The sequence below is a fragment of the Macrobrachium rosenbergii genome, chromosome 30 (assembly GCF_040412425.1).
Source record: "Macrobrachium rosenbergii isolate ZJJX-2024 chromosome 30, ASM4041242v1, whole genome shotgun sequence".
In the NCBI taxonomy this organism is placed as follows: Eukaryota; Metazoa; Arthropoda; class Malacostraca; order Decapoda; family Palaemonidae; genus Macrobrachium; species Macrobrachium rosenbergii.
In genome coordinates, this window is record NC_089770.1 from 32,671,929 (window position 1) to 32,686,177 (window position 14,249).

Below are 14,249 nucleotides of genomic sequence, written 5' to 3' on the forward strand. Positions count from 1 at the left end.
TCATCTTGTGCAAGTGCTTTAAGGTATTTGGGAAGTAGAGGTCTGTTGGAATCCAATAACTGGCAAGATACTTTAATTTGATTTTATCTCAATGATAAACGACTAGTTTGATATAATGAATTCAAACATTATATGGCAATATACCGGCGAGAAATGGTTTTGGGATTAATAAAGAATCTCATGAAATACTTTGGAAAAGGTCATATAGGTAATGACTACTTTAAAAGTAAAATCACAGAAAACGAGATGTCTGTACAAATTTCAAAAGGCATAATTTCTTTCGGTTAATGGTCTTTCTAATAAGGTTAAAGATGTTTTTAATGTAGATTACATCATGACGCAAAAGTTGAATCAAGACTGCCTAGAGCATCTGTTCCGATTGCATATGGGCACATGCGACCACCTTAATGCTGTTGAATTTAATTTTAGGCTTAGGTCATTGATTCTGGGAAAAGATGTAAAAATAATTAGTGAAAAACAAACATCATTGCAAAGAGCAACACACATGTTGACAAATGAGTCTGCATGCAATTCAAAATACAGTGAAGATAGAGAATTGGCATTAGAAATATACTTGGCCAGCTCATTGTTTAGAGATTTAGATTTTGAATGCCCCACAGAAGATATAAACAATCAGATTCTGGATAAAGAATCTGGATAAAGAAAACGAAAAACGGCTGCCATTGTAATAGAAGATGCTCTTAAATATATAGGTAGTTATATTGTCAAAAGTTTTCTACAAAATATCCACAATTAGGAAAAAAGATGAGTGTAAAAATGCAAATGAATCGTGGGATTGGAATGGTAAACAGACGTGAGCTGTAATTCATCAGAGGAATTTTCTTCTCAATTAACTGTCCTACGAGAAGTCTTCAACACAATTCACGGTTCATCACTTTTAGAAGGGAAAGCATGCAGAAACTCTTTGTCGCTGAATTGCAACAATCAGGGAATAGAGGTCCCTGAAGAGATTATTGAATTCTTTGATAAAGATCTCTATATATTTTACACTAAGGCACTTAAATAATACTATTAAAATGAAGAAGAGAAAGACAAAAATAGAAAATGGTCGGGGAGATGCAAGAAAAAAATAAAGTTAAATATTTAGATGTATAAATACTTTATTTATGTTGTAAAATAAATAAAGGTTGTTTGTATTCAACTGTGCAGAAATTATTTTCATTAATAAAAGTTACAACTACAACCTTGTTTCCTTCAATACTCACCAAAAATGCTTCCTCAATTCACATGGTGTACTGTTAATAAGGCTACAGTAATATTTTTGTTAACAAAATTGCTTGGGCATTCTCTGGATTTTCTGATAACGGAAGTATCAGATTAACAGTCAAGAGCAAGAATTACTCAAAGGGAAATATCAATAATGACTTAATCTACAAGGCCGCGGCCCACCAGTGAATCACCAGTTATGCCCGGCGCGACGTCACAGTGAGAGAGAGGGGGGAAGGTGACAGTTCTGTCCGCCTGACCTCTTTGTATTGGCCTTGGGTGCAGTATACTTCAAATGCAACAGAAATATGGTTCTTTCACTCACTCCTGTTGCAACAGTCACACGATCCATCAATCTTTAAATGTCAATTAACTGACCGGTGTTTTTTTCCATGTTGGAAATATTTGAAAATATGTAGAATTTCCTTTCCTGGTGCTTAAATGCGCTAAGGAAGACTCTCCATTGTCCTGTATGGTTGGGTCACGGTCGTTGAGTGAGGTTAGAAAGCTTCTTGTCTTTGACCATACAATACCTTTGACAAATGTCTTCAAAAAGGACGCCACGTTTATGACGATATATACTTTTTATATTACATAAATAAATATATATATATATATATATATATATATATATATATATATATATATATATATATATATATATATATATATTATTATGATTAGCAAGAATTCATAGCAAATTGCCTCCCCTCCCCTCCTTTGTTGTTGTTGGTTGTTCTGTTGTGTTTCATTTACTGCCAGCCGGCCGATCGATAGACCATCTGTCTATCGACTTAAAAACAGGGGTTTAAAAGATTAAAGGCGCTCCCATTTTTTATAAAGATCTTTCCTTCGAGGCAAAAGTAATCTGGCTTGGGTGTTTCTCCTACAGGCCAAACCCTCCTGCAAAAAAAAAGTGCAGGTGCAATGAGTCAAAGCATCTGTGTTGGACGCACCCCTGCCCCATAGGGGGATAAAGCAGAAACCCACGAGGTCGACACACACACGCGGGCTGGAAGATATGGAATGAAGACGTCCCCAACACCTGGCCCCATCGATGCCCTTGCATCCTAACCACGTGGCCCTTTCCAAAGTATACTTTTCCTCGTGCCCTTCGACCGTATTCCTCGAGCCCACACGCCATTGCTTGGAGTTTCGAGGAGTCCCCATCGCCTGCCCCTTTACGGAAGCCCTTGCATCTCACCACGTGGAAGAAACTCGCCCTCGAAATCGCAAGTCATCCACGGACTGCCTTCTACGCGCCTCGGAAAATCTGCTAAGGTAAAGTGCCCTGAAGAGCTCCATTTCAGTCACGCTTTTGTCTCGTAGTATTTTCTTAAGGAGAAAGCCAGAAATCTCCTTGTCTAATCGTCCGTGCGCCTCTTGCATCGGCAGTATTAATTTTTATTACTCCTTTGGCACCCTCAGTGCAGCCTCGAATTCATTATTCTTTTGTCTATTTTCATTACTGGCGTATAATGTGCATATCTCATTTCAGAGGATCCTATTTCGTGGAAGCTTCTCGGACTGTGTCTGAATCCCCAAGTTTCATTCAATCCCGTAGAATCCCCTTCAGGATAGTAATCTACTTGAGTTCCTCTTTCCCGTACTGATATCATTTATGTAAATACACTCCTTTAAATGTGCCCACGTGTTTTACGTAATATTTCCCTCAGTAACCAGAGCCCTATGCTCATATGAAATTCTCCTTTGATTTCCTCTTTTTTTTACGTTTTCCCGTACCCACGAGGTCAGAATCACAAGGCTAAATTACCTTAAATTGTTGCTACCTGTCTCACAGAGCATATTTCAAACTAAAACCACGGAAAAACGTAAAAATGGCGACCTAGCCATAGATCTCGTTTTGCAGTTGCAGTTCCCTAGCGTTGCTTTATTGCATTTGCAACTTGCCAGATCAGCTATTAGCAAAGCTAAGCTGGGTACGAGACAATTACGAACCTTGTGTGTAAAACCAGCACACAGATCCAGAAAATTCCACGTAAGTAATGTGTTTATCTTAGCAAAACCTTTTACAATCGTGACTGTTCCTAGAATTAGAAATAGGGACGCATGTATTCACTGAGAGAAAAGAACCGCCGTATTAGATTCGTTAATGCATGCCTTTCAGGATAGGTAGTTAGAAATAACCAGTGCTAACCATCCTTGCTTCGAGGAATAGTGCGAAATTCCTCTGTGTTAAAATCCCTTGCCATATTCTTGCTTCGAGGAATAGTGCGAAAGAAATTCCTCTGTGATAAATTTTACTCTTTATTTCGAATTAGCTTAACTGTTATATTTAGGCGCGAATAAAATTCAAACGTGGGACACGACGAAGTCAGCTTGCATTGCTGAAATTCTCTCAGTGTAGTTAGAATTCGAGTTAGGTGTTAGGAAAGCGAAATTTAAACTCCGCTTATAGGGAAAATTACTAGGCCGTTGTATTGTTATCCTCTCAGACGACTGGGAAATTCTCCGAATCCCAGACGGTATATAAATATACGGGTTCATTCACCCAGAATCTAAAAATACCTCCGGTGTTGGCCAAATGACCTGCACCCCCACCCCGCCCATGCCCGCGTGTGTAGCATTTTTTTCCCCCATTCATTTCCCAGCATACATTTTTCTTTGGGTTTGTTAGTAATTTCTAATTAAGGGACGAAGTAATTTCTAAGTCCTAAGGGACGAATCGTAATTCCAAGTCCTGGGTGACTCCTAAAATTCTATGTCTGAATTTCTCCAAAATTTACGTCGCACGTGGCGGAATTTCTCCAAATTCCAGAGAATTTCTCCAAATTCCAGTCCTCAAATTCCAGTCCTCAGAGACTCCTAAAATTCTACGTCGCACGTGGCGAGAATTTCTCCAAATTCCAGTCCTCAGAGACTCCTAAAATTCTACGTCGCACGTGGCGAGAATTCCTCCAAACCCCAGTCCTCAGAGACTCATACAAAAATTCTACGTCGCACGTGGCGAGAATTTCTCATTCCTGCGGGAACCCAGAATTAAGTCCTTTTGAGACATTATATATAGTGTAGTTCACACACATCTAAGCCCTTACTGGACTGATCATTCTAGTTCGTTAGAACAACTCCTTAACTTCACGCTACAGCCGCCAAGTCCGAAGCGTGACAAAATCCCACCACGCCTTCCGAGACGCATATTAGAATTCGTTCGCCAAGAACAACCACGTCTTTCCAAGACACATCCAATTTTAACAAAAGTCTCCTCAGACTTACTAACCAACTGTCTTATTCGGACAGATCCATTCTCCTGCAGTCTGAACAATTGAGTGTTTCAGATTCCTGCAATTGAGTCTTTTCAGACAACCTGAGTCTTCAGACATATCATATACCCATTATTTCAAGATGGCTAATACCAGAGCCCAACAAAACGAGGATTTCAAATTCTACATGTCCGCTGGGAAGGACATGGACTATCGGGCAAGATCTGAGAGCATGGGTTCAAGAACGAGTGGACGATGCCAAGGCGGAGAGAGCAAGAGAACGTGAAGAGAGGGAGAGAGAACGTGCAGAGAGAGAGAGAGAGAACGAATTGCCCAAGAACAACGAGAGGAGAGAGAACGAATCGCTCAAGAACAACGGGAGGAAAAAGAACGTGCAGAGAGGGAGAGAGAACGTGAGGAGAGAGAGAGAGACAGAATCGCCCAAGAGAAAAGGGAGGAACGAGAATGGGAAGATCGAGAGCGACAGCGCGCCCACGAGCTCCAGATGCTAGAACGACAGCCCGCCACCCCCCCGCCCCCTGCCGCGGGGATGAGTGCCCTCAGCCAAGCTCACTCGTTCATGCCAAAATGGACCGAGTCCGAACCTGAAGTATGGCTTGAAAGGGCCGAACGAGTCCTGGAGTGCTGCGATCTCTCCCCCGCGGAACTCTCCCTTGTTCTCACTAAATTCCTGGGCGGAAAGGCCCCTCGTTGCCTACCACGCCCTTCCCGCAGAGACGATCGGGAAACTGGGAAGCCATGACGCCAAGCAGTTACAAAGGCGTGCGAGATTACCCCGAGCGGTGGAGGAGACGTTGAGAGAGCAGCCCAGAGAAGCAGGCCAGACTTGGTCCGATTGGGCGTACCATTCGGAGCGGGCGTTGACAAAATGGCTCGATTCCGAAGGAGCCACTAACACCGCCGAGGTACTCGAGCGGTTTAAATTCGAGCATTTCCTGCGCTACGCCCCTCCTGCCCTCGCCACCCATATAGTGGAAAAAGCCCCAGCAACCCTCACCGAGTGTTGCCGAATAGCAGATATGTGGGAAACTCACCACCCTCAAGAAGGATCCATGGGGCGGAAGATAAATCCCCCGTCCCTCCTCGGAGGTTCAAATTCCCACAAAAATGGGAACTCGGGCAAGCCCCTAACTTGCCATTATTGCAAGAAAACGGGGCATTCCTCCGAACAGTGCCGGAACAAGAAACCGGCTCCTCTCTCCCGGAAAACCGACAAATAACTCGCCTGCGCCCTCCACAGGGGCAGCGCGGAAAGACTTTAGCCAGACCTTTTGCACGGCGTGCAAGGTTTATGGCCATTCTCCCGCATGGGCAAAATGCCCACGCAATAACAAATCAACTACTCCCACCGTCGCCTTGGCCGTCACAGATCCCAAGTCATTAGGCCCTCCCGCCGAAGGGCCTGTATACGTGGCCCCCTCCACGAGGTAGCGAGCCCGCGGCGCCGAGTCACTGCTTTCGAGGACTCCGGCGCACAAATCTCCCTCATCTGGAGGGACAGAGTTCCTCACGGAGCTATCGTCAACAGACGAAAACTCGTCACGATCGAGGGAATAAATCAATTTAAATGATACTCCCTACGGTCCAATTGAGAGTCACAAGACCTCACCAATGCAAAATTTGCAATCTTGCAGTAGCAAGCCATCTCCCGGAGGCTATGACGTCATCCTGGGACAGGACTTTCAGTCCCCACCGAAATCACGACAATCTAGGGGTCCCCATTCCCGAATCATTCCCGCGGGCGCGAGTAATCCTCCCCGCTTCTCCCTCAGCCAAGACTGGCGCCCCTGGGTACCAGGAGGACGTGCAGTCCCCACCAGCGCCACCTGAGTACGATGTACAGTGGCCCCCGATCGGTTCCCGATCCATTCCAGTGCCCGGCCCTGCCTCAGTGCCAGTGCCAGGGCTCCAATCAAATCTCCCTTCAGGAGATGCCAAATTCCTGCCGGTGCCACTTGCATGCCCGAGCAGGGCCAAGCTTCGTCCGGCCCTGACCGACGAGCCCAAGAAACCTCTGATAGCGCCTGACTCTGCCCCAGTGCCAGCGCCAGAGCACTACGCCGATCTCCATTCACGGGATCCAACTCAGGACCCCCTCTCTTCCCCGGCCTGGCACCGCTACCAGCGTCGGTCAGAGAGACGGTTCCTCCCGACCACCGCGAAGCTAACCTGCAGGTGCGGCCTCGCAACCCGTGCCTGAGCTGGTCATCGATACCTGCGAGCCGCTCACGCCACCCCCGACCGCCTCCTCTCTGCCTCAGCCCGTCGCCGACGCAATTGCAAGTCAGGATTCTGCCATATCTCCCTTGGCCGATGAACTACAAGAGCTGCGACGGATTATGGTAGAACCAGCACGGAACGCTCCTGCGTCAGCTGTCGCAGCAGCAGGCCCAGGTGGCACTCCGTGCCGCCCTCCGGTCGCGGGCCCTCCGCTTCCCCGGCCGAGGACGACTGTCCCATTAAGAAAGGCTCGAGGCGAAATTACCACGGGCGTGGGAAATTCCAGGTAGTTTACAAAGAGCTCTAGAGCTCCCATGGCACCTGTGCCGCCATTTCATCTTTCGAAGGTCTTGGCACCCTAATCCAGAAGGGGATGTCAGGCCTCCTCTATCTTCTTCCGTTCCTCAGGAACTTCTATCTCTTATCACCTTCTATTAATCTTCCTTAAATTATCCCCACAAGAGGCAATTAAATACGGGATACCATTCCCCACACAATGTATAAATCATTAAGAATAACAGAGTGAGAAGTGGCACGCCCTTGCGCCCATACCTTGGCACCGGGCGTGCGTGTCAGCCCCTCCTGAAGGAGTCGCGCCCTTCGGGTGCACTTTCCTCGCCCTGGGACTGAAGTGATAGTCCGGGCCGTAATTTATAGGCGAAGGAAAATAAATTCCCGCCTAACACAATAAAACCCTCACTCTTTTTACCTTAGCTCTTCTGCCAATATCATTTACTTTCTTTTAGTCATTTAGTTATCTTTATTTTAATGAATCGCGAGTCAAACTCTTGCCCTTGTGATTTAAATGCCCCTTTTGTAAGCTCTGAGGGACGCGTCCCGCCTTTCATATGCGGTCAAGTTTCATTCGTAACGTCTTGGTAATTTTCCTTTTGTTATTATTATCCCTTTTCCCCTTCCATTCCTTCCAAGATCTCTGTTTGTCCTAAGACCCCACATCTTTTGTCTGCTCGCCCCGTCATAACATTGTAGTCGAGTGGGCAGTGGATAAAATTAGCGTAGTTTAAGGTTAGCGAATTAAAACCTCGCGAATACTCTCGCCCGCATACGACTGTCAAATTCCGGTGTGTGGGTCATCCTCAGCTCGCGTTGAACGATAGCTGAGCAAAGCACATTAAAACGAAGATAAATTATCAATGCGAATTTGTATAGTCATTACAATATGGAGTAAAAGGGGATGTCATTTACAAAAAAAATAAACGCTGTTTTTCATTTACACAGCCTCTTCAAGGCAGATTGTACTAACCGCATGCATTTTATCTAAAATTAAGTAACCGTGTATTTTAATTCTTGAACAATAGCCTTTCTTTTCATTTGTTGGCCATAGCCTCATATACGTGGTCCTATAATCTTAATTAATTCACAATTGTTCGAGTCACATTATAAAGTTACCAGTGGGTAACCAAATCTAAAGTAATTATTCTTTTGCAAGTGTTTAAACCACTTTGCGTTCTGTTAACGAAAATTGTCCCAATGTGTTATTAAAAGTAACGTCACAGCTTCATAAAACCCTTAGGAGTAAAGTTCATTGCAAGGCAGAATGTAGAGTAATGTAAAGCATTTGCCGCTCATTCTTGAATATCGATGTACACACCCGAAGGAGGTATGTACATCATCTTGTATGGGGAGGTATTATGATTAGCAAGAATTCGCTAGCAAATTGCCTCCCCTCCCCCCCCTCCTTTGTTGTTGTTGGTTGTTCTGTCGTGTTTCATTTACTGCCAGCCGGCCGATCGATAGACCATCTGTCTATCGACTTAAAAACAGGGGTTTAAAAGATTAAAGGCGCTCCCATTTTTTATAAAGATCTTTCCTTCGAGGCAAAAGTAATCTGGCTTGGGTGTTTCTCCTACAGGCCAAAACCCTGCAGGGCAGCAGGTGCAATGAGTCAAAGCATCTGTGTTGGACGCACCCCTGCCCCATAGGAGGGGATAAAGCAGAAAGCCCACGAGGTCTCACACACACGCTGGCTGGAAGATATGGAATGAAGACGCCCTCAACACCTGGCCCCATCGATGCCCTTGCATCCTAACCACGTGGCCCTTTCCAAAGTATACTTTTCCTCGTGCCCTTCGACCGTATTCCTCGAGCCCACACGCCATTGCTTGAGTTTCGAGGAGTCCCCATCGCCTTGCCCCTTTACGGAAGCCCTTGCATCTCACCACGTGGAAGAAACTCGCCCTCGGAAATCGCAAGTCATCCACGGACTGCCTTCTACGCGCCCTCGGAAAATCTGCTAAGGTAAAGTGCCCTGAAGAGCCCCATTTCAGTCACGCTTTTGTCTCGTAATATTTTCTTAAAGAGAAAGCCAGAAATCTCCTTGTCTAATGTCCGTGCGCCTCTTGCATCGGCAGTATTAATTCTTTATTACTCCTTTGGCACCCTCAGTGCAGCCTCAATTCATTATTCTTTTGTCTATTTTCATTACTGGCGTATAATGTGCATATCTCTCATTTCAGAGGGATCCTATTTCGTGGAAGCTTCTCGGACTGTGTCTGAATCCCCAAGTTTCATTCAATCCCGTAGGGAATCCCCTTCAGGATAGTAATCTACTTGAGTTCCTCTTTCCCGTACTGATATCATTTATGTAAATACACTCCTTTAAATGTGCCCACGTGTTTTACGTAATATTTCCCTCAGTAACCAGAGCCCTATGCTCATATGAAATTCTCCTTTGTTTTCCTCTTTTTTTACGTTTTCCCTGCACCCACGAAGTCAGAATCACAAGGCTAAATTACCTTAAATTGTTGCTACCTGTCTCACAGAGCATATTTCAAACTAAAACCACGGAAAACGTAAATATATATATATATATATATATATATATATATATATATATATATATATATATATATATATATATATATATATATATATATATATATATATATATATATATATATATATATATATATGTATATATATGTATATATGTATATATGTATATATATATATATATATATGTATATATATATATATATATATATATATATATATATATATATATATATATATATATATATATTATATATATATATATGTATAAACATATATATATACATATATATATATAACACACAATCACGTGTGGAACAGAAATAAATTTCTGACTACATCAGGATCGAACCCAGGTCTTTCAATTGAAAGGCAAGGGTTATGCCCACTAGGCCATACAAGTATAAAAGAAGTTGGAACCTGAGAGCAACTGCATATATAGGAATTACCTGGGCTATATAACTGCTCGTATATATACCAGCCGATTTATCCCAACTTCCCGACTCAGCAATGACCCAACTGGCAGCATTTCATTCATAGAAATAATCAACACAATCACATGTTGAACAGAAATTATTATTTCTAATCTTATTCATTCAGAAGGATAATTGAATGAAATGCTGTCAATGGGTCATTGCTGAGTCGGAAGTTGGGGAGAACTCAGCTGGTTTGCAAGACAAAGTTAGCTTGCCCAGGTAATGCCTTTGATGCAGTTGCTCAGGTTCCAACTTGATTTTAGACTTGTATGGCCTAGTGGCACCCATTGCCTTCAATTGAAAGACCTGAAAATTGACCCTGATATGAGTCAGAAATTTATATATATATTTAATCTTCTGGCAATAAAATTGAATAGGAGGGCTTTTTAGTTGAAAAATAATAATTTCTTTGACAAATCTGTATAGGAGTTCTTTCAAAATCCTAGTTCAATATAATTTGTATACCACGAATTTTGTACATTTTGACACCACTGTATTAATCTACTTTAGCGCCTCCTGCCCTCCATTTGTCTCTGTCTCCAGGCCTGCATTTCCACATCATTATTCTAGCAACCGGTTGAGTACTGGACTGTGAACTTTGAATTAGCTAAAGCAACGTGTTCACTGGTATACGAATTATGCCGAAAATTCATTCATCCACATCCTAGGGGAAGCACGCATGGATATCCAATTACAAAGGTAACATTTATTTAGCCATAAATTCTTACTCTGAATTCAAGCCAAGATTTGAGCTAACTGTTTCCATAAAACTATGTTTAAGGATAAGAGTGCAGCCACGATTGTTCATACTTCATGCATTTGGCTACTTGCATCTGCAAATGAGTTTCATTTTTGTTTTCCTATTTGCATATTCTGTTGACCCATTTTACTAAGCTGAAAACCATGATCAAGTGAACTAACTCAAATGCAAGCTGTCCATTGTGTGTGTATGTAAATATACGTCATTTATAATAATTTTCCACCGATAATCGAATACATGCACACACACCATATAATATATATATATATATATATATATATATATATATATATATATATATATATATATATATATATATATATATATATATATATATATATATATATAATATATATATATATATATATATATATATATATATATATATATATTATATATATATATATATATATATTATTTATATATATATATATATATATATATATATATATATATGAAACCATTGTCAATGAACTAAAATACAAGCTGTCCATAATATATATGTATGTAAACAGGTATTACATATAATGATTTTATACTGATAATCGAATACATGCACACACAATATATATATATATATATATTATATATATATATATATATACTGTATGTGTGTGTGTTCAATATCGTTAGAAAATTAGCTACCGTTGTGAATCTAGTATTTCTTACACTAACATTTTCATTCCAAACTGGTTAACAAGTTCTTAGTATTCAGAGGACCTGTGGTGCACAATATGCAAAGAGTCAGGTCAAGAATAAGAAGTACAATGTTGAAATGCATGCTAAATCTCAAAGGCATACAAAATTGGCTGAAGAAATAAGAGTTACCCCTAATGTCACTACGTATTTTGGTTCTAGTTCAAAGACAATGCAAATATTTGATATTGGGTGGAGTGTTGCAATTGCGTCATGCAGCAATTAGGGCAACTGACCACCTTGGAGAGATAATACAGGAATCTTCTGGCAAGTGACTTATTGCACAGCATGAAAATTCATAGAACAGATTGTTCAAGTATTTTAATGAACGTTGTAAACCCCTGTCTGTTAGATGATGTAATTAAAGATATACAGAATGCTCCACTCTCTCTCACAATTAATGAGGCCACAGATGTATCAGTTTCAAAGCATTTGTGTTTGTGTGTCAGGTATTCCAAGGAGGATGACTCTCTTGCCAGTTACCTCCACCACATCTCTTGCACTCTATAGATATCAGGTCATTTTTGGACCAACATTCAGTCCCCTTAATATAATCGGTTTAGGCACAGATGGCGCTTCTAATTTATGCGGTGCTCATAACTCAGTCTTCACCAAAATTAAAGAACATTCCCCTCATTGTGTTTTAGTGAAATGCATTTGCCATACTTTAAGTTTGTGTGCAAAATTTGCTTTTACAGAACTTCCCTCTCACCTTGGTTTTCTGTTAAGTGAAGTTTCAAAGTGCTTTAAATTTAGTTCTGAGAGGCGAACTGAATATGATAAGCTATTCCATGTTATGAATGCCAATATTCCCAACTTACATCCTAGCAAATTCATCAGCCCATCGGAAACTAGATGGCTTGTGGCTGGAAAAGTTATTTTTTCAGTCATCACACAATGCCATGAGCTTACTGTATATTTTAGATCAATTAACTATGTAAAAAATTATACGTGCACAGTTCTTTTGGATATGCTAAATGATAGGGCAAACTATTTATATGCCTAGTTTTTACATATCCACTTATCAATGAATTCGAGCAGATGAATGCATCATTTCAGCACACAAATGCAGACCAATGCCAACTGTTTAGTGACCTCAACGTGTTTTATTTATCAATAAGAAGTAGTGTGTGTAAGGGTGATTTTTTGAAAAAGTATGTAATTGTTGAAGAGTGGCATATACGTTCCATTAATGATATGGATTTAGTAGCGAAATTCTACAAGGAGCTAGAGGAGCCAAACCTAACACGGGAACAGCACCATGAGATAAAGGGTAGACGTGTCAAGTTTCTGGTCACAGCAGTGAATCAGGTAACCAGGCGACTTCCTGAAAAATTCGTTTTTATACCCTTTTGAAGTGTTTTCACCCGGATGTGCTACTTTCTCAAAGTAACTATGTAAAATTCCATCTCTTAAATCTAGAAGAATTTGACTTCCTCAATACTGACCTGGAGAAGCTAGAAACTCAGTATACCAAGATCAGACTGGTTGACTGGACATTTTCACAGGTGGACCTTGAAGACATGAAAAAATTTTGGTGTCTTATGTATTGTTTCAAGAACTCTGTTGGGGAACTTTGTTTTAGAGAGTTAGCTACTTTTGTTTTAAATGGTTTATGTTTACCAATCTCTAACGCCTATATAGAAAGTTTTGAGACAGGTCTCATTGATCAAATCAAAGTTGAGAAACAAAACAGCTTTTCATCTTCTTAATAGCATTTTGATGATAAGATCATACTATGATGAATAATTCATGTTGTAAAATTTTCAAGTAACAGATGACATGCCTTAGAGATTTAATGCCAGCATGTATGAAAGGCCAGATCAAAATACCGTTAACGAGAGTGATGAGGGAGGTGATAATGAAATGGAAGAACTTGCTGCTGTTTGTGAAAACCTTGAATATTAATTGTCATAACATCATTGTTGAAATAGTTTGGTTGGTTATCATTCAGTGAAATTCGGCAACATTTTGTTTCATTTTTCCTTCTTCTAACTAGGTACTCTAACTTTTTCCAACTTTTTCATATTTTGATATAAATTTATATTAATTAGCTTTAGAGCCTGTATATCGAACTGATACAGTATGTCTAAGAAATGCCTTCCTCCTTTTTCGGTGTTTAAAAATAGAGAAAACCGCTTTGGTTCAGTGTTATTAAAAAAGATGCCATGTATTTATTTGCCTTTTTATTAAAATCTGTTGAAGAAACGTAAGATTTGTTTTTTTTTTTTTTTTGTCCTTAGCTTAATGCTGATAAAAAATGCCAAAAATATTGCCAATTTTGGTTATATTTATGGCCAAAAACTGCCAAATTCTTATAATGCTTGTGCCAAACGGAACGCAAAGCATCTGGCAAGCCTGAAGCGAGTAAGATCCTATCTATTAGGAAATGGCACTTCGCTGATGGAGTCAAAACACAACGTAGAACAAATGGCACTGGGGGATAATATGTCATCGAGTTCATTTTCAGGGCAATTTGCCCTGATAATGAAGCTCCATTTCCAGAAACAGAAGGTGACTCTCTGCAGCAGGAAGTATCCCTCTGTGCAAAGCTCTTTTGTTTACCAGATGAAGAATGTGAATCATCTAAAGGGAATATTGAAAACGGCCCGGTTGTGGAAACTGGTGAAACAAAGTTACAGAAGGAGGGGGGTTACTGTAGTTTGGTGGCCACATTGCCCACAAGTTTCCACGTACAACTCTCTTGCATCAAAAGTGTCAGCTGGTGACGATTCTTGGATAGCCGCTATACGCAGAAAAAAATAAATTAATGAAACTGAGGATTTTCTAAGGAAATTGAGAGTGAAAAACTTTATAAGTCACAATGGAGAAAAT

General features: G+C 41.0%; 1 pseudogene; it reads left to right on the forward strand.

The window, feature by feature from the left end:
- Positions 1–12,685, forward strand: part of LOC136854861 (uncharacterized) — a 22,752-nt pseudogene extending 10,067 nt beyond the window's left edge.
- Positions 12,686–14,249: the final 1,564 nt, after the last annotated feature.